Raw genomic sequence first — 26118 nt, forward strand, 5'->3', positions numbered from 1 at the left:
ATGAATTACAAAGGATTGCAGAATAAGCAAGCACACAAGTCAGAAGAGAACACTTTGTGAAAAAATCTCATAGTTAGAAGAAGTAATTGCATTTGATCCAGGTGTTAAAATCCTGTTTTAGATTTTTAGTTATTTTCGCACATTCAATATATTGTTCGGGGAGTATATTAATGATTTCACTGCTTATGACATTGATTGATTCCCATAAGTTTTAAATAGCTCATAGAAATTGATCTTATCTCACTTCTATCTCCAATTTTATTCTAAAGATCAATACGCATTACTATTTGTAATGTTTATTATATTGTGTTCCTTTGATAATATTGTTTCACTATGTTATTTTATACAGATATTAATTTTATTACATTAAAATGATTGTTTATTATTAGGCCTATGCGCTCTGAGGTTCTTGAGTGATGATTACTCATTTGTTTTGTCTATTTTGAAGCTTCATTTTGATTTTATCAACCATATAGGTTGAACAAACCAATAAAATCAACCAATTCCAGAGACCATGCATTAAACCTGACACCTGTTGGTATTCAGAGGTTATGGCATACAGGTGATTCATGTAGTTGCATATTAGTATTGGTAAATGTCATAGCTCAGCTATAGTGAGGTCCACGTTATAATGTCAGTATTTGATTAACTTTGATACAACTATCCTTGTCTATAATCCGACAAAGCAGGTAGTGCTATCCTTTTCTAGCTCCGCAACGATGCCAAATCTGTTTTTGACAGTGTTGAAATGTAATTAATCGAGGCAGAGAAGAGGCAACGCTGTTCTTTTATCCACTGCCATTATAACGTGGACCTCACTATAGTGCACTTACGTAAAATTTACGTATATTCATTAAACGCCGCATGTTATAAGATTCTTCATCATGAGAAGTTATACATCACCTGAGCCTGTTTATAATCCTTACTATAATTTCAAAAAAGCCAATTTCCTTCAGCTGTACCAAACACTTTTTAATTCAGACTGGGACAGATTATATGAATTTCAAGACGTTGATAATGCTGTTGATTATTTCTATGAGATAATATACAGAGCTTTCTCTATGCATGTTCCCAAGTGTAAAAGAATTATTAAATCCAAGTACCCTTTCTGGTTTACTAGGGATATCATCCAAATGATCAAACAGAAAAAGAAATGTGCACGAAAAATGGCATACTCTAGGTATTATCGTGATAAATTTATTAATCTGAGATCAATTATAAAGTTAAAAATTGCTGAATGTTACAAAGATTATATAGCTGATCTGCAGAATAATTTGAATTCGAACATAAAACATTTTTGGAATTATATTTCTAGTAAACGAGAATCTAGAATGATGAATGATTGTTTTGAATTAAATGGTTGTAAATACACTGGCTCAGACGTATCTCAGGCATTTGCAGATTACTTTTCATCGATCTATGCTAGTATAAAAAGGGACAGTGATTTCTCCGGGAATGACCTACCTCACCTTGATACCAATAGACCCACTTATAACATTGATACGCTGATTATCCCTTCCATTTCAGATGATTGGGTCAGCTCTGCTGTTGATAAGCTAAAAGCAACTCGCTCAGCTGGTCCTGACGGTGTCCCTGCCTATATTATTAAGGGTTGTGAGGATATTCTATTAAAACCTTTACAATATATTTTCAATCTCTCTTTAAAAACCAATAAATATCCTACTAAATGGAAAAATGCCCGTATAACGCCCATTCATAAATCTGGTAAACCCAATTTAATATCTAATTTTCGACCTATTTATATATTGGATGCACCTGACAAAGTATTTGAATCTATTTTATGTAATATAGTATTCAATCATGTAAAACACGTCTTATCACCTTTCCAACATGGTTTCATGCCCCGAAGGTCTACTGTAAGTAATCTGTTAACATTTACTCAATTTGTCTCTTCTAAATTAGATAGTCAGGATCGGGAAGACGTGATTTATCTCGATTTCAGTAAAGCTTTCGATTCAGTTAATTTTGAAGTTTTATTGGAAAAGTTAGTTACTTATGGGTTTTCAACTGATTTGATCAAATTTTTCCGCAGCTACCTATTTGATAGATTTTCACACATACATATCAATAGCTACAAATCTGCTGACTATGCAAATACATCAGGTGTCCCTCAGGGATCGAATCTTGGGCCTCTTTTGTTTTTACTCTTAATAAACGATCTTCCCGATTGCATTATTGCATCCAGGATCCTAGTGTTTGCAGATGATGTAAAATTGTATAAATTAATAAGGAGTGTTGAAGATTGTGCTCAGTTACAACAGGATCTTGATAGAGTCCATCTATGGTGTCATAGAAATAAACTAAAATTAAATATCTCAAAAACCAAGTTTATGGTTTACACGAGACAGAGGAATTATGATCGTTACGCTTACTCATTTGCAGGCATCAATCTAGAGTATGTCAATAGCATTCGAGATCTTGGAGTGTTGATGGACTCGACTCTTGATTTTAAAGACCAATTTAATCACGTTCTTAGCAGTGCTAATAGGCTACTTGGTTTTATACTTCGTAATTCAAAACCTTTTACTAGTTGTGATGTAAGTATAAAACTGTTTAATGCACTGGTACGGAGTAAACTTGAGTATGCATCTATGGTGTGGGGTCCTGCTAATGTAACTGATAGTTACGAAATTGAGAAGATTCAAAATATATTCCTAAGACACCTTTTCATCAAGAAATTCCGTATGTTCTGTCCATTCAATTTCCCAACTAGTGAATTGAGATCCTTATTTAATATCCGGTCATTGCAGGTGCGGAGATCATTGAATGCCCTATTGCTGTTATATAATATCTTGAATCATAACGTCCATTTACCATATTTTATCAGCCTAATCAATTTCAGTGTACCATATGCAAGACCTAGAAGGAATATATTGTTTGAGATTCCCTTTGCTAGAACAAACCATCATTACAACTCATTCCTATATAAAACCTTACGACTGTTTAATAGCTTGAATGAACACATTGATCCTTTTTCGAACTCATTCAATGAATATAAGAAACATTGTGAACTGATACTATCATAAGACGCTCGTTTTTGAGATGATTTGTTTTGTAAACTCTGGCTGGAACTCTCCTAGTTTAAGACTTTTCTTTTCCTGTTTACTTAGCTTTTTTTTATTAGTTATTATTTTCTTTCTCGTAATCTTTAAATAGTTTTTTTTAATTGTATTTTCCTCTAGAATCTTTGGAAAGGATTGTTTTACTTTCATTCTTTTCACATTTTTCTTTATAATAATGAAATTAATTTGATTATTCTGAGTAAATGCTTTTTGCTTTTTTTACATTTTTCTTTATATGAATGTGATTAATTTGATTATTTCAACTGTGTAAATGCTTTTTTTCTTTCTTTTCTTTATTTACTATATTTCAAAATGTATATAAGTTAAATTGTTGTTTCATTTAATTGTGTAAATAAGGCTCTTTATGGATCTCTGTGAGCCTTTGTATGTAAAGAAAATGAATAAATAAATAAATAATGACCATTTACAAACTTCATTCAGTGATATAGGATTGAAGTTTTCTATATTGAAATTAGTAAGAATTGATAATACAAGAAAAATTGTAACGCCGCATGTTAAAATGACCATTTACAAACTTCATTCAGTGATATAGGATTGAAGTTTTCTATATTGAAATTAGTATGAATTGATAATACAAGCAAAATTATGAAATTAATAATTATTAATATTCTATTAAGGATAGTAATTAGAAAGTTGATTTGAAAAAATGGAAAACTAATAAAGGAAATGAAGAATAAATAGTTTAAATATTTACAGCTCAACTAAATTTTCAAAGTTTTCTACTCCAATATCAACTACACCAGGAAAATAAACTTTTCTTGAACTTGTGTCTATTGAATTCTTTCCTAACGCTACTTGTTATTGAATTGTAAATTTTTGGTCCCAAAATATAAGTAGTTTCTTTGTCCAAATGTTGTGTTCATCCTTGTTACTATTAAATTCGTGTTTCTCTACCTTGTTTTATGGTTATGATCTGCCAGTCTTTTTTTTCGTTGTTTCTCCTCATTCGCGTGATGATAGCCTGGATGTAGAGTTGTCTTACACTTGGTACTTTACTGTCCTTGAAGAGAATGTTCGTGGGGAATTGATTCTCCTCAATTATGTTTAGTATTCGTTTTTGAAGTTTATAGAGAGGTTCAACATGTATAAAATTCGTAGCTCCCCAGATAATTATGACGTATCTTAAAATTAATTGCACTAAAGAAAAATAAACAGTTTTTAATATCTCATAGTTGAGGATTTTACGGAGTTGATAGAATTTGTAGAGGTAATTTGTAGAACTTGAAGTTTCCTGATCATTTCCTGAAATTGATAGATTAATGTGCTTGTCCCATTTAAATTTTTTGTCCACTATTGTCGATAAAGTGATGAAGTATCCGTTCTGTGTCGTCCGTTCTGTCAGAGAAGAAGCTAAAACATTCGTTTTTGTTGCATTTATCCCTCCCTCCTCCCTCTTATCTTAATTGAACATAGCTAATTTGCATATTCCAAATACAAAATTGGCCCAAGAACTGTTCCTTGGGGAATCCCAAACTTCATCGTTTCCTCTGAACTGAGATGTTCTTCAACCTTTACTTTCTGACGCCGGCCACTGAGGTATGATCTAAGCCATTCTAGAGGAACTCCTCTAATTCCCATGGCTTCTAATTTCTCCAGCAGCAAACTGTGATTATGAGTGTCAAAAGCTTTTGCTAAGTCCAGGAACACTGCTGCAAATTTTTCGTTATTTTCTAGCTTATCTGTGTCAATTCTAATACCAAATCTTTTGTACTCCTTCCCCTACGGAAAGCAAATTGATTCCTAGATAGTAAGCTGTTTTTCCATGTAATTCACAAGACGTTTCTTTACTAGTTTTTCCAAAATCTTAAAAATATTGCTTATAAGTGAAATAGGGCTGTAATTGGTAGGCATTTGTTTTGTCACCTTCTTTATGCAATGGTCCAACACATGTCTCTTATAGCTTTTGGAAAATTTCCTTTTGCCAGACTTGGACTAAATATGAGTTGATGGTTTCACAATTACATTTTTTATTGACTTCAATGTTCTTCAGTATTCAATGAAGTTTAAATTTTTTCGAATACCTAGATTTTCTGGATATAATATACGTGAATTTCAGGCTTAAATAGCCTATATCTATAATTCACTTAGCAGATCATATATTATGCAACTGAATTTATCGCTGCAGGACAATAATCATAACAAAATTTCTTACCGTGGAAGAAATTGAACTAAAAGTGATGAAACTATTCCATCTGAAGTTTTGGATAAAGAAATTGATGCAGCAAATTCTATAATCAAGTGGATCCAAACAAAATGAGAAGTATGCATCTGATATAAATTCACCAAATTCAAACACCACTTCTCTCAATAAGAAAATGATACAGTGTGTTTTGAGAGAAATATGTCAAACTTCTTAGTCTGGTACTTCTTGTTCTGCCTTTTCATCAAATGGTTGAAAACGTTTTATTGGGAATAACTCTGGAAATGCTTTGATAGAATGAGATAACAATGGCAGTGGACTGTTTTGACAGTAAAGCTGTATATTCTTCATCAATACGATGATTTTTTAGGGGCATCAGAAAGTGGAGAACTATAGACTCTATTAGAAATCTCTTCCACTATATGGTGTGAGAAATCAGCCTGAGAATTTTAGCATATTCTAAATGAAACACACTGTATATTAAAAGATTAATATTAGTCCAGTCAAATGGTCGATTTTCAGGAAACAGCCCCGAAAGAATTTTTCTCGACGGTTCTATATGTATTTTGAGGCGTTGAATTTGAATCCGAAATTTGATGACACGCCAGAAGGCGGCTTCACCCCCAAAACCCCCAAATTTCGGACTTTTTTTTCTAATTTCTCATTCAATCTCGAAAACCTTGGGTTTCTCAAGAAAAATCATTCTCGACAAAATTAAAGAAAATAGAATTTCCAATTAATTGAGTGGTCGCGCAGGACTCTACAGTACCGTTTTTGGTTCCGGAGCTACAATTTTTTTCAAAGAAGGGTTATTTTGTAAGGGTTTTTCAAAATTATGCAAACTTACCACTTCTACCCTATACAACTTGGATATTTCACTAGTAATGATGAAAATCTACACATCACGTGAAAGAGCAATCAATTCTGAACAGGATTACTTAGGAGTTTTCGAATTTAGTTGAGGGGAAGGGGGGAACACCCAAAAATAGAAAACAAATCATTCAGTAAAAATACAAATTTTTCATTATAATACCTTTTCAAAGCCTTGCTAACAAAAAAAAACATATTTCGGCTGAAATCATCAGAAGAGGGTTATTTTCTATGAGAATCACCCATTAGATACACTTAATTCCATTATTTCCGGGTGGGGGGACACCCATAAGGATACGTCAAGGATCAAAACTTTAAACATTTATAACTTTTGACAGAATGGTTAGACGGTTCAAAATCATGTATCATAACTTGAATTTGATGGAAAAATCCTCTTTAGTGTATTTTAACCCATATTTCAATACACAGAAAAATACCCAATTTCTATATTCAAAACTGTGTATCTTGGTAACCCGAAATTATAAAAAATGGTACTTGGTCTTGATTTAAAGAACTGAATCTCCTCTTTCATTTGAGGTGAATGAATTTTGTAAAAATATAATCATGAAGTAAGATACGTTTGTTTCAAAAAATCAAGAAATTTGCGATATTTTCCTCATCTTCACAGTCTCGACAGTTTTTCGATAATAAACAGTAATGCAAGATGAATTTGAGGCAACGTAGCTTATAGAGCATGTAATTCACTTTTATTTGAGACTAATCGCAAGTTTCTATCATGTTTCTATCATCTTACTCGTTTTAGAGACTCTTGAATAACAGTAGAATCACAGGAAAAATTAGAAAATGAAAATGATCATTTTTTCAATCGGTTGTAACTTTTGAACGGTATTAGAATCAGAAAAACGATTTAAGGTAGCGAGAAGACGAGAAAATTCTCTACAACCTTGACTACTTTTTGTATTTTTTATCTGGAGCATTTCACAAGATACGCAACTTTGAACATGCGAAAAATTAGTGATACGTTAATCATTTTCACAGTCTCGCATATTCAAATTGGCGTATCTTGTGGAATACTTCAGACAAAAAATCCAAAAAGTAGTCAAGGTTGTAGAGAATTTTCTCCTCTTTTTGCTACCATAGATCGTTTTTCTGATTCTAATACCGTTCAAAAGTTACACCCGATTGAGAAAATGATTATTTTCATTTTCAAATTTTTCTGCGATTTCACTGTTAGTCAAGAGTCTCTAAAACGAGTAAGATATAATTACCAGTGAACTATCCTATTTGTATAGGGTAAAAGTAGTGAGTTTGCATAATTTTGAAAAACCCTAAAAAATACCCCTTTTTGAAAAAATTGTAGCTCCGGGACCAAAAACGGTACTGTAGAGTCCTGCGCGACCAGCACTCAATTAATTGGAAATTCTATTTTCTTTAATTTTGTCGAGAATGATTTTTCTTGAGAAACCCAAGGTTTTCGAGATTGAATGAGAAATTAGAAAAAAAGTCCGAAATTTGGGGGTTTTGGGGGTGAAGCCGCCTTCTGGCGTGTCATCAAATTTCGGATTCAAATTCAACGCCTCAAAATACATATAGAACCGTCGAGAAAAATTCTTTCGGGGCTGTTTCCTGAAAATCGACCATTTGACTGGACTATATAGACTAGTCTAGATCAGTGGTCGCCAAACAGTCGATCGCGAGCTACTGGTAGCTCGTGGGGTAGTTTTTGGTAGCTCACAGAAATACTCGTGCAAACGAATGTCATCCAGTTTGAATTTAAACACTTTCCTAGTCTGAAAAAATCAGTGGCGAGAAAAATCCTCCACAGCACCGCAGCAATAACCAAGAATACGTTACAATTCTTTCAGACTTGAGGCAACAGTTTGATCAACGATTTTAAGGTTTTAAAAGCATATTAAATATGGTACAATTCATCAACTCTCTTTTTTAGAGATCTATGCAGAAAATTTTACAGCTTGTGTTGTACAACATTTTGGTGAAGATCAGGCTTCAGTTGAAATGGAATTTGTTGATTTTCAAAATTATCTGTCTCTCAGATCACTTTCTAAAACTGGAAATATTTGGCCTCAAGCCCCCAGAGACAAATATCCAAATACTATTCAAGTTGCATTGAAGTTGAGAGCTATGTTCAGCTCTAATTAATTGTGTGAAGCATCTTTTTCAAGTATGAAATTCATGAAAAATCTATATAGGAACAGACTGACTGATTAACATTTGGACAACTGCATCAGAATGGAGGCTAGAACGTTCACTCCAAACATCAAGAAAATACTTGATGACCTGAAAGAGTTCCACTGCTCTCATTGAAATGTACATTTCAACTTTTGTTATACTTTTTGCTATGAGATAAGTAGATTTCAACACTAGAAATGTATCTTCATAGGCACACTAGGCATCCTTGGTAGCTCACTAGAAGATTTATAAATGCTATTCTAGCTCACAGGCTCATAAGTTTGGCGACCATTGGTCTAGATGCTATTGTCAAAATATACACTCTACCTATGATTATATTTACTTATATAAATGAATATAGATCTAACAAAGATGATTATTCAAATAGATTTACAACTGGTCCCAATCGGTATAGTTATTCCAACCACATTTTTCTCAATAACAAAATTCGTAAGCAAATTATTATCCTAAACTGAGAGCTACAGTGCGATCATTGTGTTGCGCACATTGCAGAACATAACATTATAGTGACTGAGGTATTGATCAGAAGTGCTCTCCCAAATGAGCTATTCGAAAAAAATAATGACTTTTATTTGATGACTTGGTGAAGCTTGGTCAATAGGTTCTTACCACTTAACCACGTCGTTAGCAGAATATTTACATTACACCATACATGCTCAATAGATTAGTATTAAGGTAGACGCACACAGATCGTCATCGGACGGTAGGCACGCATCGGACGGATCGGATAATTAGATTTGATGCATTGTTTTCAATTGGAGTGCGCATACCTATCCGCATCGTATAGGTATGCGCACTCCAATTGAATGCAAGGCATCAAATCTAATTGTCTGATCCGTTCGATGCGTGCCGTCCGTCCGATGACGATCTGTGTGCGCCTACCTTTATTCTCCAAAATGAGTTGAAATTGATGTGATTACTATAGTGCATATATGATCAGCATCAAGTGATACGGAATTGGTAAGCCAAAAAAGCACTATACGGATGCGGATAGGTGTGCGCACTCCAATTGAAAATAATGCATCAAATCTAATAATCCTCCAGTCCGTCCGATTCGTGCCGTCCGTCCGATGACGATCTGTGTGCGTCTACCTTCAAGGTAGGCGCACATAGATCGTCATCGGACGGACAGCACGCATCGGACGGACTGGAGGATTATATTTGATGCATTGTTTTCAATTGAAGTGCACATACCTATAAGATGAGGATCTATGGAGGACAAATAGAAGAAAAGAGAGAGCACCAATACTTGTGAAATTCAACTCCATTATAACTAAAAATATGGTATTGAGGAAGAAAGAGAAACTCCAAGAAGAAGAACACTTCAAAAATATCCAAATCAAGGAGGATTTGACCCAAGAGACTAGAGCAATCAAATTGAATTGAATTGAATTGAATTGAATTGAATTTATTTCAGCAAAATTTACACAATTTACAATAATATTTCAACAGAGCAAATACACAACTTGAGATATGTAATACAAATAATACTATTAATATCTTATCCTATTCCCTATCATATATATCTATATTATATTTATGATAATAATATTCCTAGTTTAATCCAGTTCAACAATGTTTTAGCATATTTTATTGTGGTAAAACTTATCTTATTGCACCTATCCCAAGTGGATTCACTCTATTTAATGAAATATAAGAGCCCACATAGACCTTTTTGGCCTGTTCGTGGGTCAATGAGTCCAGTACTGTGTGATTAAAGTATACATTTTTTTCCTGATTGAACTTAAGAGAAATAAGTTTTTTCAATTTCATAATCGCACACACACACACACACACACACACACACACACACACACACACACACACACACACACACACACACACACACACACACACACACACACACACACACACACACACACACACACCACACACACACACAACACACACACACACACACACACACACACACACACACACACACACACACCACATACACACACACACACACACACACCACAGACACACACACACCACAGACACGTTGGTCATCACAAGGTGAACCGCTAGGCAAAAAGATATATTGATTGGGACAAAGAGAATATACAAACATTAGAAGTAACCAATATCCTATTGATAAATAGATTGAAGTAGCCGTTCACATTGATCTTCATTCAGCGTTTTTATCCAATTTGTAATTATTGATTTATATTTTGAGAAACTACATGCGCCCGGCTGACTTATTTCTTGAGGAATGTTATTCATAATAGTGTGGCATAGGTATGATATATTCCTATCACAGGCTGAACGGGTGTTTCGTTGAAGACCCGAGTGATGAAAGCGGGAATGTCTTGTCATGTAAAGATGATTGGACTCTGAATTGAAATATATTTTATTCTTGAACATGTACATCAGTACTGATTTAATGAATAGCTGCCTGATTCTGAAAACGTTGAAGACCTGAAACAATCGTACGGATGGAAATCTTCTGCATAGACCAAGGCCAACTTTTATTATAGTTTTCTGAGTCACTGATATTTGATCTAACAACGCTTTGGGTGCACTTCCCCAAAGGATAATACCGTAGGAAATAATGGACTGAATGTACGCATAATACACTGTTCTCAAATGATTTATATTGAGGATTCCCCTAAGCTGGTTGAACACATAAATCATTTTTCTCAGCCTACTATTAAGGTATCTAACATGAGAGCTCCATGTCAATCGACTATCTATATGAATGCCCAAATATTTATATTCATAGACAGTCTCTATTAAATCACAGCCACATGTATTACCCCAATCAGCCCCGCACGTGTGAACCCTCAATTCCAAGTTGGTAGGGGGAGCACGACTGTCACGCAGGAAAATAGGCAAACACTTAGTTTTTTTTTGTATTCATGCTGAGTATATTGAAATCAAACCAGCTTTTCAATTGTCTTAGCTCACTTGAAGCTACTCTGTACACATTTTCCCATCTGTCTCCCTCAAAGTAAACGGCTGTGTCATCAGCAAAAAGCATCATTTTACCACTCATATTTACCTGAATAATATCATTAATGTAGACCAGAAATAGAATTGGTCCGAGGGTACTGCCCTGTACCACACCATAATTGATATCTTGGATGCTACTTTCGACTCCTGCAATAGATATCAACTGGCGATGCTTCGACAGGAAACTTTTAAGCCAATCGAGTGCAGCACCAATTATTCCTATGGCCGTCAGTTTATTCAACAACAAATCGTGATCAATGGAGTCAAAAGCTTTTGCCAGATCAATAAATAGTAATAGAATATATTTATTATTATTAATACCCTGTCCCAGATAGTCGCTAAGCTGAAAGAAACAATTAGACGAATTCCGGTCATCCCTAAAGCCAAATTGATTATCCATTGGAATGTTATTGTTTTTAAGGTACTTGGTCAATTGCTTCTTGAAACATTTCTCGATGACCTTAGAAATGAAACTAAGAAGGTTTATAGGTCTATAATTATTTAAATCATTTTTAATGCCAGACTTATAGAGTGGAATAACTTTCGCTAATTTGAGAATATCCGGAAAAGGTCCTGATGTAAAGCTTCTATTAATAATGTGACGAAGAGGAGTAACAGTAGATTTTAAATTATCCTTCAAAAGAGATGCTGATATGCCATCGCAGCCAGGCGCAGAACCACCTCGTAGCTCCAAAATGCAGTTTTCAACATCCATCTCACTCACCTGATGTAAGTCAAAAATCGAATTGCATGGAGGGTGATCCATGTCAGGTAGATTAATATTATGGTTGCCTTGTTTTATAACGTCTGCAAGAGATTCTCCAACTTTAGAGAAAAATATATTAAATTTATTGGAAACATCAGAAACCGTAGTACAACTTCCTGTTTGAGGACTTCGGCTGTCGTTACTATTAGTAAGAAAACTTTGAATAGGAAATGAGTTATTCCTTGGATTTACACCCGATATTTCATTAATTGTTCTCCAAAAGGAAATAGGTTTAGAATCGGATAATAATTTATTCCTATAGTAATTATATTTTGTAGTTTTTAATGATCTATTCAATGTTTTCCTATAATTATTGTAGTATAATTTCAATTGTAAATTAAAGGGTTGTCTGATAACAAGCTTACTTAATTTATTCTCTTTTTAATCGATTTGATAAGCGAATCAGTATCCAGGGCTTTAATTTTTTTAATTGGACTCTTTTTGGTTTATTTGTTGTATAACTATGTTTAATTTCTTGAATTTTCTTAACGAATGATTCAGTAGATTCATTGACGCTTTCTATCATTGTTACATCCTGCCAGGTTTGCTGTGAAACAGTTTCTGAGAATTTCAAGTAATCAATGGAAGCATGGAATTGGAGAGGTTCAAATCTTGGTATATTCTGAGCTTGATTATCATTTTTAATTAAAATAGACGTTACATAGTGGTCAGTAATGTCAGACCGGAAAACGGCCGGACGGAGACCCTCCGTATCAAAGTGCCTGACAAAAATGTGGTCGATGCAAGTCGAAGTGAAGGCCGTCCGCCTTGTAGGAACGTTAACGCAGGAAACAAAACCAGCCCCATAGAGCACATCTAGATATCTGTTACTAATATTATTAATTTGGTCAGTAAGAATATTGCAATTGATATCTCCAGCGATAATCTCAATAGTGTTGTTCAATCTATTCCTCCTATCGATGTATCTATCTTCAAGTCCACTGATAAAATTTGACAGGTCCAAGCCCTGACAGCGATAAGCACATAAAACGTTATAACTCAGCTCGTATTTTTGGCAATCCAATATTAGACAATTTACTCCTCCAACATTAATCTCTTCACAGGATGCATTCAGTTCAGATCTTACATAAATAACTACTCCATCATTCTGATTAAATTTAACTGAAGTACGAAAGCTAGAATATTCTTCCAAGTGTGTTATGTTCTCATCCACACTCAACCAGGTTTCGGTTAAAATAATAACATCAAATTTAAATCCAAGACATTCCAAAAGAACAATAAAATCGTCAAAATTTTATGGTAGCTCCTAATATTCAGATGTATAACACTTAAAGCATTCATTCCATTCTCTCTCAAAAATCCAGCATACACACCACACTCATCAAACTCCTCACAACCAACGTGTCTGTAGTCACTCAATTCATCTAACACATTCATTTTTCTTACTGCCGATCCTTTTACTAATATATATATATATATATATATATATATATATATTATATATATATATATATATATTTTATACATTAGCCTAAATAAGTTCATATATCCAAGTAATGTTCGGTACTGAGGTGGCGTTGATTAATTACTAAATGAATATAATAATGATAATAATAGTAGTAATTAAAGAAATATATTTATGTATATTATCAAAATTTGATTTACATTTAATATAAATTATTAAATTTCGAAAAATGTTTTCCAGTAATTGGAACATACATAGAAAATCTCATATTTTATACTGGTTTAGTGATTAAAGGCAATAGATTTAATGATAATATCAAATGATAGGATTACAAAAGTATGCTTATGCTCTTCGATTTCAATTACAAACAAATTTATTAGCTGGAAAATAATTATTAATTCAATGAAAAGTTAGCTTAGATTGTCATTATGTTTACACAACGATATCCAAAATCATAAATAGAAGTAGATACTATTCTTATATAAGTACATGAGAATAATAATGAAACAAGTTCTCAAAGAAATGAATAGATTTGAAGGAAAATGGAATGTTGCACTGATAAAAACCAAGGAATAAATTAATAGAATAGACAATAGAAGGAACTTACATGATATGAAATCAATAAGCGAAAATAAATATTACAATAGAAACAAAGGAAATTATAAATGCTACTCCCATTTACGACTCAATTAAGATGAGAAAAAAATCAATTTAAAATAATCCTAGAAAATACTGAGTATCAATAATATTCTCCCCTATAAAGAACTATTATTGTGAGATAACATGCCAACATGAGTTGTTTCCTCTTTTCCCTTCACTACAACAACTCTCTTCCTTACTTCTTTGTTGAACAAAGCTAACTCATTTTATGTTTTATAGAATTAAATATATTATTCCATCAATAATAAACTAATTCAAATCACCTAAAAAGTTCCAGTAACACAGTTCATTAACTATAAATCCTGCACGTGGAAAATAATAACTATAGACAAATAAAAATAGGAAATTATTAAATTGTTAAAAACCCAACACGTTTGCATTTATCAGAAAATTAACTTAATAAAGAGTTCAAACCGCCACCATTCTGTAACCATGACTTTATCTTGCAACTTACAGTTTATTTCCTAGTTCCTTGTTCAGTGTCGTTCGTAAATATTTTCAAATCATCCTCTACAATAACCCTTACCACTGGACCTTCCGGATTTCTCCTAACAAAGATTTTACCTTCTCTAACCCAAGCGAACGCGATCCTATTTTGTTTCACTAAGTCTCTCGCAGCATTGAGAAGTGATCTGTTAAAATCAGTTAAGTGTTCGTTTATGTAGATTTTTTTACTATCGAATGATTCATGCAGTAACTTCGCTTCAATTCCCTTCATTTTACGAGCCGCATTCAGCCAGATTTTGCGGCAGTTCCTAGACATAAGTCTCACTACGATCGGGGGTCGATGTGGGCCTCCTTTATTATTCAGGCGATGTGCAGTTGAAATGTCCGATATATGAAACTGAATTTTCAAGATCTCAGCGAGTTTTTGCAGAATAAGATAGACGTCCTCTCCCTTGGTTTGGGGAACACCGATAATCACCACATTATCTTTCCTTGAATATTGGTTGATAGAGTTAATTTCATTTTTCAAATCACAAATTTCACCTTGCATGCGAACATTATTATCCCGCAAAACTTTACATTCATTCTTTAAACTCGCGTACTCTTTTACGGATTTGTTGACTTCGAGACGTAACACGTTTAATTCCGATTGAATCATTTCAGTAAGTGACTGCTTCATTTCTGCAAACTGCTTGTCCATTTTTATACCTAGGTTTTTAATAGCAAGTTCCAGGCTACTATTTGAAGCACTATTGTCAACGGAAGATTTCAATGTAATACACTCATCACATTTCCAGGTATTTTTTTTCTGTCCCAGTTTACGAAGATTTTCTGTTGTACCTACACGGCAACACTTTGCATGAAATGCATCATTACACTCGACACATTTGATTTCGTCCTTAACATCATTCAAAACCAAATTACACAATGAACAGTTAACCATTTTGAAAAGGCTAAATAACACGGTACTGTATTACGGATCGGCACTACTACTACTATCTAATCAGCCAGAGCGAAAAACAACCTTCTCTACCGAATGCCAAGACTAGACTGTTGAATCAGAAGAGACTTGTTTGCTCATCTATTGAAGTTAAAGAGTGAGGGAAAACATGTTGTAATGATAAAGGATAAGCTGAAAGTAGATGGAAAACTCTGGAAACTCAAGGACCTGGCGGAACGGGAGGCCAAGTCAGCGAAGCGGGCGAGAAGTGAGGAGTCATCTTCGAGAAAGCAGAAGGAAAATTATAAGAATTTTCACGGCAAACAGGTTGCCAAAAAAGGAAGGAAAGTTGGGAATAGCGGAAGCATAAAAAAGTTTCTTATTGAAGCCAGTGGTACAAATGGAAAAATGAGTCAGATAAAAGATCTGAAAGTAGTTATAAATAGTGATAGAAGCGGTTTTGAGAATTCAGAAAGAGAAAATGATAGAAGCCAAGGAGTCTACGAATCAATCATAGCAAATAATAAGAGGAGAAGGCGAACCTGCATATGACGGAGCATTAAAACCCAAAATATCATAAAACCAACCCTGCCATCGTTCAACTGAATTACGGAGCAATTACATGATACTATTCTGGAATATAGGAGGCATGAACAATTTTCATTTATTCGATCTTGAACAGTTGTCTGTTCTCTCAGACTTGGATGTCATTTTTCTCTGTGGAACCTGGTTGACGTCGAATTGTGTGCCTCTTCCCCGGGTGATCAATGATAAGTTAATTCCATCTTCGTGAATGCTATAAGAAATAAGGACATTGGCAGACCGAGTTCAGGTTTGATCGCATTGGTGAACAAGCTACATAGTTACAAAATAATAGATCAATCGCCGTTCTGGCTTGTACTCATCATTGAGACTACTAAAAATAGAAGATTTGTGGTTTGTTTCGTGTATTTTAGACCGTCTGATTCAATGCAGGTTCTGCTTGACCTCTTCAATTCCGTGATGTATGAAATATTGAAGCTCTACGGAGAATGTGAATTTTTCGTTGGTGGGGACCAGAATAGTCGCATAGGTATTTTGAATAACATATACGACCCTGACGTTTTCGAAGATAGTCGCATCCGAGAGGTCCGAAATACACAGGATTTCACCGTTACAGCAAGAGGAAAACTTTTGGTGGAGTTCATGAAGAGTGATGGAATGTATGTTTTAAACGGCTGTACTGATAGCGATAGAGAGGGTAACTTTACATACTTGAGTAATAGTGGCCGTAGTGTTATTGACTTAGTCTGGACCAACTTCCACGGCTTAGCTTCTACAGTGGATCTTGAGATAGGTGATGATTTTCTTACCTCAGATCATCTGCCATGCTTCTTGAGAATTAGCAATTCATATGATCAAGAAGAGGAGAGACACACCGGCCGTCAGTCGAAAACAGAAACATGAAACCAAATCTTGAAATACCGTACAAGGAATATTTCGAGCAGAGTACAACCCAGGCTTTACATCTAGGTGCTGAATCGATGTACAAGACTTGGTACAAGAGATAAAACTATTTGGGCAGGCTCATGAAATGCTCCGTAGTAATCACGGCGGTGTTCAGACTGGACGACGTGTGGATAAACCATTCTATAATCAAGCATGTCGCCAAGCAAAAAAAGCTATGTATAAATCATTTAGAATTTATAAAAACAGTAACTTGGAAATTGAATGCTATCAGATATTTGAGATTAAAAAGAGAGTATAAGAGAATTGTGAAAAAGTCAAAACGGAATTTCCACACGGAACAGGAAATTAATCTGAGCAGTGTAAAGAATTCCAAAGAGTTTTGGGAAATGATTCGCAGGATAAATGGTCTGAAGCCCAAAAATAACAGCATTGACCTGTAATGTTGGCAGGATTACTTGCAAAAATGCTACCCGCCGAGAATTGTCTGCACAACGTGGGATGTTCTTGACGTATTGCATCCATTCTTTGATGCCCCTCTTTCTCTAGGTGAGCTGCACTATGAAATTAGTGAATGCAAATCGGGAAAAGCTGCTGGGCCTGATATGATAACAAATGAGTTCCTTAAAAATCTCCCCTTCAACGGAAAATTACTGATTTTGAACATGTTCAACAAAATTTTAAATAATGAATCAGTCCCCGAAGGATGGAGTAAAGTCAATATGTTCATGATTTTCAAAAAGGGAGATAGCAGCCGACCTGAGAACTCTATAGGAATTTCTTTGGTCAATTGTATCTGCAAGCTTTTCACTCAAATAATGAGTAATAGGCTTTCCAACTGAATAGAGTATGGAAATCCATTGAACGAAGCACAAAATGGTTTTCGCATGTCTAGAGGCTTTATGGATAGTATATTTACTTTAAATGCTTTGGTTAGTTGGCAGATTGTGAAACAGGGGAGGAAAGTGTATGCAACTTTTGTGGATTTCCAGCGAGCTTTCGACTCCATAGACCACACATTGATGTGGGAAAAACTATACAGATATGGTATAAGCAGGAAATGGATTGCAGTTCTTCAGGACTTCTATCTCAAGGCTACTTACAGTGAGAATAAGTGCTGCTAGTGGCTATACAGAGGAGGTTCCAATAACACAAGGAGTGATGCTGGGCGACACTATCTCACTGATCCTGTTTGCAATCTTTATCAATGATATGGAAGACTATTTTGTGAAGAAAGAGGGCGGGCTTGAATCTCCTGTCATATCCTAATGACTCTGTTCTGTTATCCAACACCCGAGTAGATGCACAAAAGAAATTGAACGTTCTGAGGAGTACTGTCATCTAAACAAACTTGTTGTTAATGTATTAAAGACGAAGGTATTGATATTCAAAGAAAGTCACGGTGGAGCAAGGAGAGAAACACTTTACTACGGAAATAATCCTTTGGAAACTTTCAGTACAATCAGGTACCTGGGTGTAGTATTCTCGAACTCTGGTCTTTTCCACCAGGCTGCCAAAGACATGAAACGTAAAGCAGCATCAGCATCTGGATGTGTCCAGAGAATAGTAGTGGATTCCCGTTGATCGGTCTCATGGAGTTCGAGAGCAAAATTGTTTGATGCTATGGTAAGGTCTGTACTATTATACAGCAGTGAATTATGGGCGCTTAGATACTGGCAATAGCTGGAGGTCATTCAAACAAAGTTCATCAAGTCATCTTTCTATTTGCCAATCAGAACACAAGGTTATGTTGTAAGACTGGAAACAGGACGTCATCATCTTGTCTTCAATATTTTCAAATCAGCATTCAACTGGTGGCTTGAAATCCTGAATATGTGCGACAACAGAGCACCAAATATGTGCTTCAGGAGACTACTTGCAACTGATGTAAATGAGAATAAAAAGTACAATTGGGCTTCACAGATGAAGGAATTCTTCGAGGACATAGGCTACGGTCACATATGAGCACAACAAGACGGGCAAGTGGCAAAGGTTCATAAAGCAGAAATATTCAAGTCCTTTCGTCAGAAATTGTATAATTTGGATGCGGCTGCGGCGATCAATTCACCTCTTCGTGAGGCCTACCATCAGTTGACAACCTACGACATCGCTCCATATCTTGAATCCAACTTACCACATTATAAAGTTAGACTGTTTAGCCAGATAAGGATTTCCATGCATACTGAAGCCATCGTTCTCCACTTGAAAGGTGTCAAATATACAATCAACCCTCAGGTACCTTGTCTACTGTGTGGTGAAATCCTGGAGCACATTTTTCTACATTGTGATTTATATAGCGGTTTCAGACAAAAATATCTGAGGAAATTCTCTCTGAATTGCCTAACGACATTTTAAATATAAGTGATGGTCCGGAAATGAACGACGTCTTCAGTTTCATGTGTCAAATGCTGAGACTAAGATCTTTTGTGCTTTCAGAATAATATCATCATGGACTGTTGACATGCCAGCAATAATACCTTGGACTTTTTTATTATGAGTAGAAATAATAATAATATGGAACTCTATATTAGTTTTGTTGTGTGGAAAACTGTCTCAGTTCATTTTTGTGGAACATTTTCAAAAAAATTGTAATCATAACAATGTATGAAGCAATAAATAAATTCAATTCACTCCAACTGGAAAAAATGCATCAAATCTAATCGATGATGATCTTTGTGCGCCTACTTTACAACTCAAAACAGATAAACCTGTTCAAGTTTATGGTATAAACTTAAACTATACTGTTTGTATAAATTTTGACGATAATAATATTAATTATTCAATTACCTTTTGTACAAGTTCTTCCTTGACGGACTCCTGATCGACTTCTTTGATTATGAACTTAAACCTGTTGTAACGTATCAGCTTTAATATGTATTCAAGATTTAATTATTTTTCAAAAAGTGTTTGTGTTCCACCTTACCCCGTAAGTTCTAACCAAATATAGGTAAAAACCACGAGATAAGACTGAGAAAAGTTTCCAAGTAGCCGAAATTGGTTATCTAGGACTGATGCTAAACCGCATAGCAAGCAAGGAAAGGAGAGCTAGCGATAAATTGCTGCAGTTACCTTTGTTAAGGATCACTTCCTGCAACAACAAAGTTCTAGCTCATATCTCCTATCGTATCTTACCTAGCTTGCTTGGTTCGGTGTTTCTAAACATTAATACCACTGTTTACTGAATTGAACTCATGGCTGAACACCGAAATAAAAAAAATGTATAGCTTATTTTATTCCAATTGCATTGAATTCCACCCATGTTGGATCCCAGTTACGATTCCTGATCTATATTTTGTTTAAAATAAGCTGTCTTCATACTTCTGCTCAAAATGGTTTTCTTTCATTAGAGCTATTCCTACTGCTCTTTCTCCACCTCATCCTCCTTCTACTTTTCATACCTCTCCTCCTCCTCCTCCTAGACACATATCTCCGTTAGTTTCGGTACTCTGATATTAAATTCTTACTCATGATATGAAATTCTCTACTTATTACGACATCCCCTCAATTCTGAGAAGAGTACCATAATGTATCCTAATAGAGAATACCAAATGTGTGAGTAGAATGAAGTGATCAACGTGATAGTAAAGTTCAATTCTAATATTAGAGTTTTCATGGAACAAGGTGAAACTCAGTGGATTTGTAGAGTGTGGCTGTGGAGGTGACTGGAGTAGTAGTTCAAATTTAGCAGCATGACGTGAACCAGACACATCTCTATCTACCACGAACCTGGCAGCATTGGAGTACGCTACATGTTACAATCAGCTGGTGTGGATGTGGTGGGAAAGAGTGAGAGGGGAGGAGACTGGTGGTGGATTGCTCTACATTTCGAATTTCACGTGTGACATTTTCAAGTGAGTGGAAAACTGACAGAATTAAAGCGAGCTACCTCCATGTTCTGATGAAAATAGGAACAGTTTTAAATTATTCTCGAACCGTTTGCCTTGTTTGGCATTTCCATCAATCTTAATTTTGTAATGTATTAATCAATCTTCCCAAACCCTGAAGTATAACGCGCATGGAATAGTTGATAACCCTGGATGAATTGCTGTAGCCTACTGATGTGATATTCAAGCTCATAAACAGGTAGGATGTTGCTTGAATAATCTACTCCCAAATTATACAGCCAATTACATGATACAGATGAATAACTGAACTACCATTGATTAGCATAGAACTGAACTAAACTATCAATTAGCATAGGTATTACACTTGAAACTTGATAATAATTATCATGTTTCAATATTATTGATTAACCGTTCTATGTTGGAAACTTTCATTTGGATACTAGATACGAACTTATCATGCTTTGAGTTCGTAAATTATTATTAAAAACTTAACGAAATTATTCCTCCCTGCACACAGACAAATCATCCACACTATTAAATATTGTAAAACTATTTATTGAAAGTATGCTTTTATTAATAAATGGATTTGAATCTATGAATATATTTAATTTGAAATAATATTGGATGTTTTTTTCAATTTCTAACCATGAAACATCTCAAATTAATTTTAGGGACAATTCAATTGAATTACAAATACGAGTATCAGATTACAATTTTATCTATCAATACAACCTGATAAGGAGTCATTCCTCTCGAATATTTTTATCTTCTAAACTCTAATACACTAATATCCCATTCAATAATGGAATAGGCCTGTAGCCTAAAGTCTGATTCTATTTAGTTTCTGTTAATATCGATTACAACACAGGTTATATTCCATTCTAAATGTGAGCATGCAGATTCCTGCTAGAATGCATCATTCACTGTTTTCACCGGATTTTGAATTATTGCTTGGCACTTTCCCGCTGTCACTTCTCGCCTGACAGTTTCTCACAGTTCGCGTGGAACAGATTCACAAGTTGAGTTTCGGCTACAGCCAAGAACACGCCGCAGCTCGCAGCTGACTTGGGAACAAGGCTCTGCCATTAACTCACTATCAAACTTGAATGACGGTTCCAGTTCCATTCCGACTTTGGCTCTGGTGTCTGGTGGTGCATGCAACACTTGGTTTGGGTTTGGCGGTGCTCCAATAAAAACATCTCTCTACATAGAGAGAATGCCATTGATTGATACTCTATGAATAGGCCTATTTACAAAAATCTTGTTTATCATAGCCTATCAACATTCTGAACTGATAAACCAAGGTTTGATAACTAAGGCCCGGTTGTACAAAAGCCGGTCGAATTTTAACCGTGATTAACACGAGAACCAATCAGAGAAAGGGTTTTGAATAAACGGCTTCTCTGATTGGTTCTCGTGGAATCACTGTTCAAATTTAACCGGCTTTTGTGCAACCGGCACTAAGTCTTAATTCTCTCTCCAGTATTTAAGAAAGAATTATTTTCGGTTACTGACAGAATTATTTAATTAATGCAGATTTTTTTTAAGTATAGGCAAGAGAAATAAACGAGAATCTTCCTCAAAATCAAATCAAGAAGAAATTAATTTCAAGAGTTTTAACGCTCTAAAACATTAATTTTCAGAATTGTGCTTAAAGTTGAAACTTCTCTTTCATTTGAGAATGTTATTGGAAATGGACTTTATTAACTAGAAAAATAAGGTGTACCTCAGACCATTCTTTGATTCTACCTGAACGATAAAATCACTATTAATTATTTTAGTAGTAACTTATTAAATTGAATCATCCGAGGAGTGGTTACTGAAACATTGTAATTTCTATATTTGTACTTCCCTTTCTTTGTTACATTCATCCCCGCTAGTATCTCTTCAATTAATTGGTATACCCGCTGTTTTATTTATTTTCTATTGATATATTATTGGAGATCTATAATAATATAACTAATCACAGCTATAATATTCTGAGTTGCCATATACGTATTATAAAATTGAACTAGCATCTGTAACGTATCAAAATCTGATGGGTAAATAAAATCCCTATTTGAAAGAAATTTATAGGTCTAATGTGGAATAATAGTCTAGTATCGCCAAATGCGATAACGTTTTTAAAGATTAGATAATATCAGGTATCATGGCTAAAATTAGAACAGCCGAATAGAAATAGAAATAATTTGCTACTTATATAATATTATATAAAGTATTGAAAATTTGAGGTTAGGCATAAAATATCTATTGATCGGCGACATAATGATCGATTGAGTCGCATAACGTAAAATCTAGCCAGACACCTTGGCAGAAATTTATTGTAACTAAATGGTATGCAACTAGAGGAACTAAAAAAGCACATGGCAAATTGTTATAAAGTGAGAAACAACCTATAAACATTAGAAAATTGTATGGCATGTAAAAAATGTACTAAAAACCCAAAATAAAAATTAATTAATGTATTAAGGAAGTAGGAGGTTCATAGGCGCATGTATACTGTGAAAAATTTGCATGAACCAATCAAATGGTAGCAATCGATGGGCGGTAATAGTGAGCCGATTCAAATGTATTTGTATATATTTCTATAAATGATAAGAGTTTATGAATTATTGTTGTTCAGTTTATGTATTGGATATGGCCCGAAGACAGATAAAATATCAAATGTGTGACATAAGTAATAATTCAATAGATTGGCACGAACTATTTGAGCCTTGAATGGCGTGGTAACAAATTATTTAAATTATATGTAAATTTGCAAGTCGGAAATGAAAATTGTGAAAAGAAAGTAGAACTTGCCCACTTGCCTGCTAACCACTACCATGGAATGTCACCAAAATTTATAGAGCACAATATCTTTTACTGTACATTTCTAAGGACTTAAAGTTTAATCAAATTATTAATTTTCTATAAGACTTTGTAATGCTATAGTAAAGCAAAAGTCATCCAAATATTTTTAATCCCTTGGAAGAGACGACTTCGGCCACCAACAATCCAGGACTACCAGGAATTCGGATCACCGCCAGCAACTTATAAAAATTCAGCACATGAGTGATAAATAGTTAAAGTAAAATTAGGGCCCCCTCAGTGCTTTGAGTGGAATAAGGAATAAAGCTAGCTCATTGGAAAGGTTTTAAATATTAAGAAATTAATAAAAATACTTGCACAAGTCTTAAAATGGTATAAGAAATATTTTATTGAATAGGAATGAGTCAATTTATATATCAAGGGATACACCAATTAAAAGAATATTAAGTTCTTAGCTAGTAATACTAATGTTCACATGATAATTGATTTTATAATATAATTTGTAATAATATAATGTAGCTCTGGTTCATTGGATAAATTGATTTATCTATTTCCATCAGGTGCCGAATCTTGCACCCTGAGATATATATTTTATTATTGAGAAATTTATTGAAAATTATAAAAAATGATATATTTATAATTATTGATTCATCAATTTATTATTCTCTGATTTAAGAAAATATATATAAAGTGAGATTACCTAAATCAACAGGCAACAGCAAGTCGATACTAAGCTACACACAAATAAATGCATACTATCAATGAATCAAAAAGCACATGGTAAAGTTTTGTGCTATAGAACCGAAAAATAGTAGCTGATTTGTGATATTTTGGCTTGATTTTTATTTTTGTTTTATTGTATATTTTGTTGCTCTATATATTCTCTATATTGATCTGACTTTAAGATTATTTGTTTAATATATGTATCAAATTTTTCATGGTGTACCATTCATTTTATTCCCCAATACCATAGAGTACAAATTATATATATATATATATATATATATATATATATATATATATATATATTATATATATATATATATATATATATATGTTAATTATCAATATTAAATTATTGTGAGAGCTCCTGGATGAGCCTATTAGGATTTTAATGAAATTATATCCTAGAAAACCCCGACCAGATTTAATAATATTTAATTCTTATGCTCTACCGATTGAAGCCAAGCAGGAGGCAAAGCGTTATTCCATCAAAAATAATGTTACAGAAACATGTCGCATCCAATGTGGGACTGATGATGAGAACAGAGCTCATTAAATAATTATTGAAAATATGTCAAGACTATATATTGATGATAATAACTAAAGACAAGTCTAGGCATATTGAAATTTGTCGTGGATGGATAATAGATATAAGAGTAAATTGAGGAATGCAGGCAAGTTAAAAAAAACTACTTTTTGGGAAACAATAGCTTTAAACAAGAAGAAATTATTTTATAAAAAAATTTTTATTATTATTGTGGAAAATATATTTTAGAGAGAGCTATATTATTTTATGGGCCTAAACTGCTGAAATTTGTCTAGTCATAAATATTTTATATATAAGCCGGTTGGAGAACAGTATAAGCCACAGTTTGTAAGCCGATCAGGAATCAACATTCCAATACTTGAGCGCTAGGGTATTATAAAAAACTTAAGTTATAAATACCTTGATCAGTGTTATCCAAGCACTTTGCACACAACTGTTTCACTGTAAATCCTCATTTGTGTCCTTACAAAATACCCTTTGCATATTATTCATCACTTTTAATTGGCATTTGACACACATCAGCATAATGAACCACACTCCCGCAAACTCTGAAGTTTCATACATGTACGGCAGTTGTACAGACCCCACTTTGTCGACTCCCAGCACATCAACCCCCACCATGGCATATGCCACAAGAAAGGGAACCAGGAAGTTTCAGGTCGATAGTTTTCGATCCACAAAGTCTGCAAACTCTATCATCCACTCAGATTGACGCCGCTGACGCACCAGAACCGACGCCGTTGAACCAGAGGATAGCAGAGATCAACATCGAGGGGGGCGAGGAGCAGCCCGCAGATCCAGTATCCCCGGAGGCAGAGGCACATCTGACAAAAAAAAGCATGTTTTCAGATATGGAACTAGACCCAGTAACTAAGGTAATAATGGAACAAACTACCAGTATGTTCACTATCATGCTACAAAATTCCATGAGTAATATGATGGAGGAGATTAAAAAAGAAAACACAGCAATTAAAGAGTCAAATAAACAGGGTCTGAAAGAGGCAACAGACGCCATACAATCAATAGAACGGAGGTTAGATGCTATCAATATCAAGGTAGAAAGTCATAGGGAGGAGCTGAAGGTAATGATAAATTTACAAAAGGAAAGTCAGGACAAAGTTATGGCAGGATTATCAGAAAGGTTAGATACAGTTACCTGTGAACTAAACGAAAGGATAGATAGTCTAATAATACAATCCACCGCACCTATTCAAGAAATAACAACCAGCATTAAAGCTGATTGCCAACAGGAAATCAAAAAACAGATTA

At 34.4% G+C, this 26118-nt stretch overlaps 1 long non-coding RNA gene across 1 annotated transcript; it reads left to right on the forward strand.

Moving 5' to 3' along the window:
* Positions 1 to 3726: 3726 nt before the first annotated feature.
* Positions 3727 to 19178, forward strand: LOC120350413. Its single transcript, XR_005570753.1, has 3 exons — positions 3727 to 3736; positions 4881 to 4882; positions 19018 to 19178. It is a non-coding gene; the product is annotated as an uncharacterized LOC120350413 (long non-coding RNA).
* The last annotated feature ends 6940 nt before the right edge of the window (positions 19179 to 26118 follow it).

This window comes from Nilaparvata lugens, chromosome 3 (genome assembly GCF_014356525.2).
Source record: "Nilaparvata lugens isolate BPH chromosome 3, ASM1435652v1, whole genome shotgun sequence".
Taxonomy (NCBI): domain Eukaryota; kingdom Metazoa; phylum Arthropoda; class Insecta; order Hemiptera; family Delphacidae; genus Nilaparvata; species Nilaparvata lugens.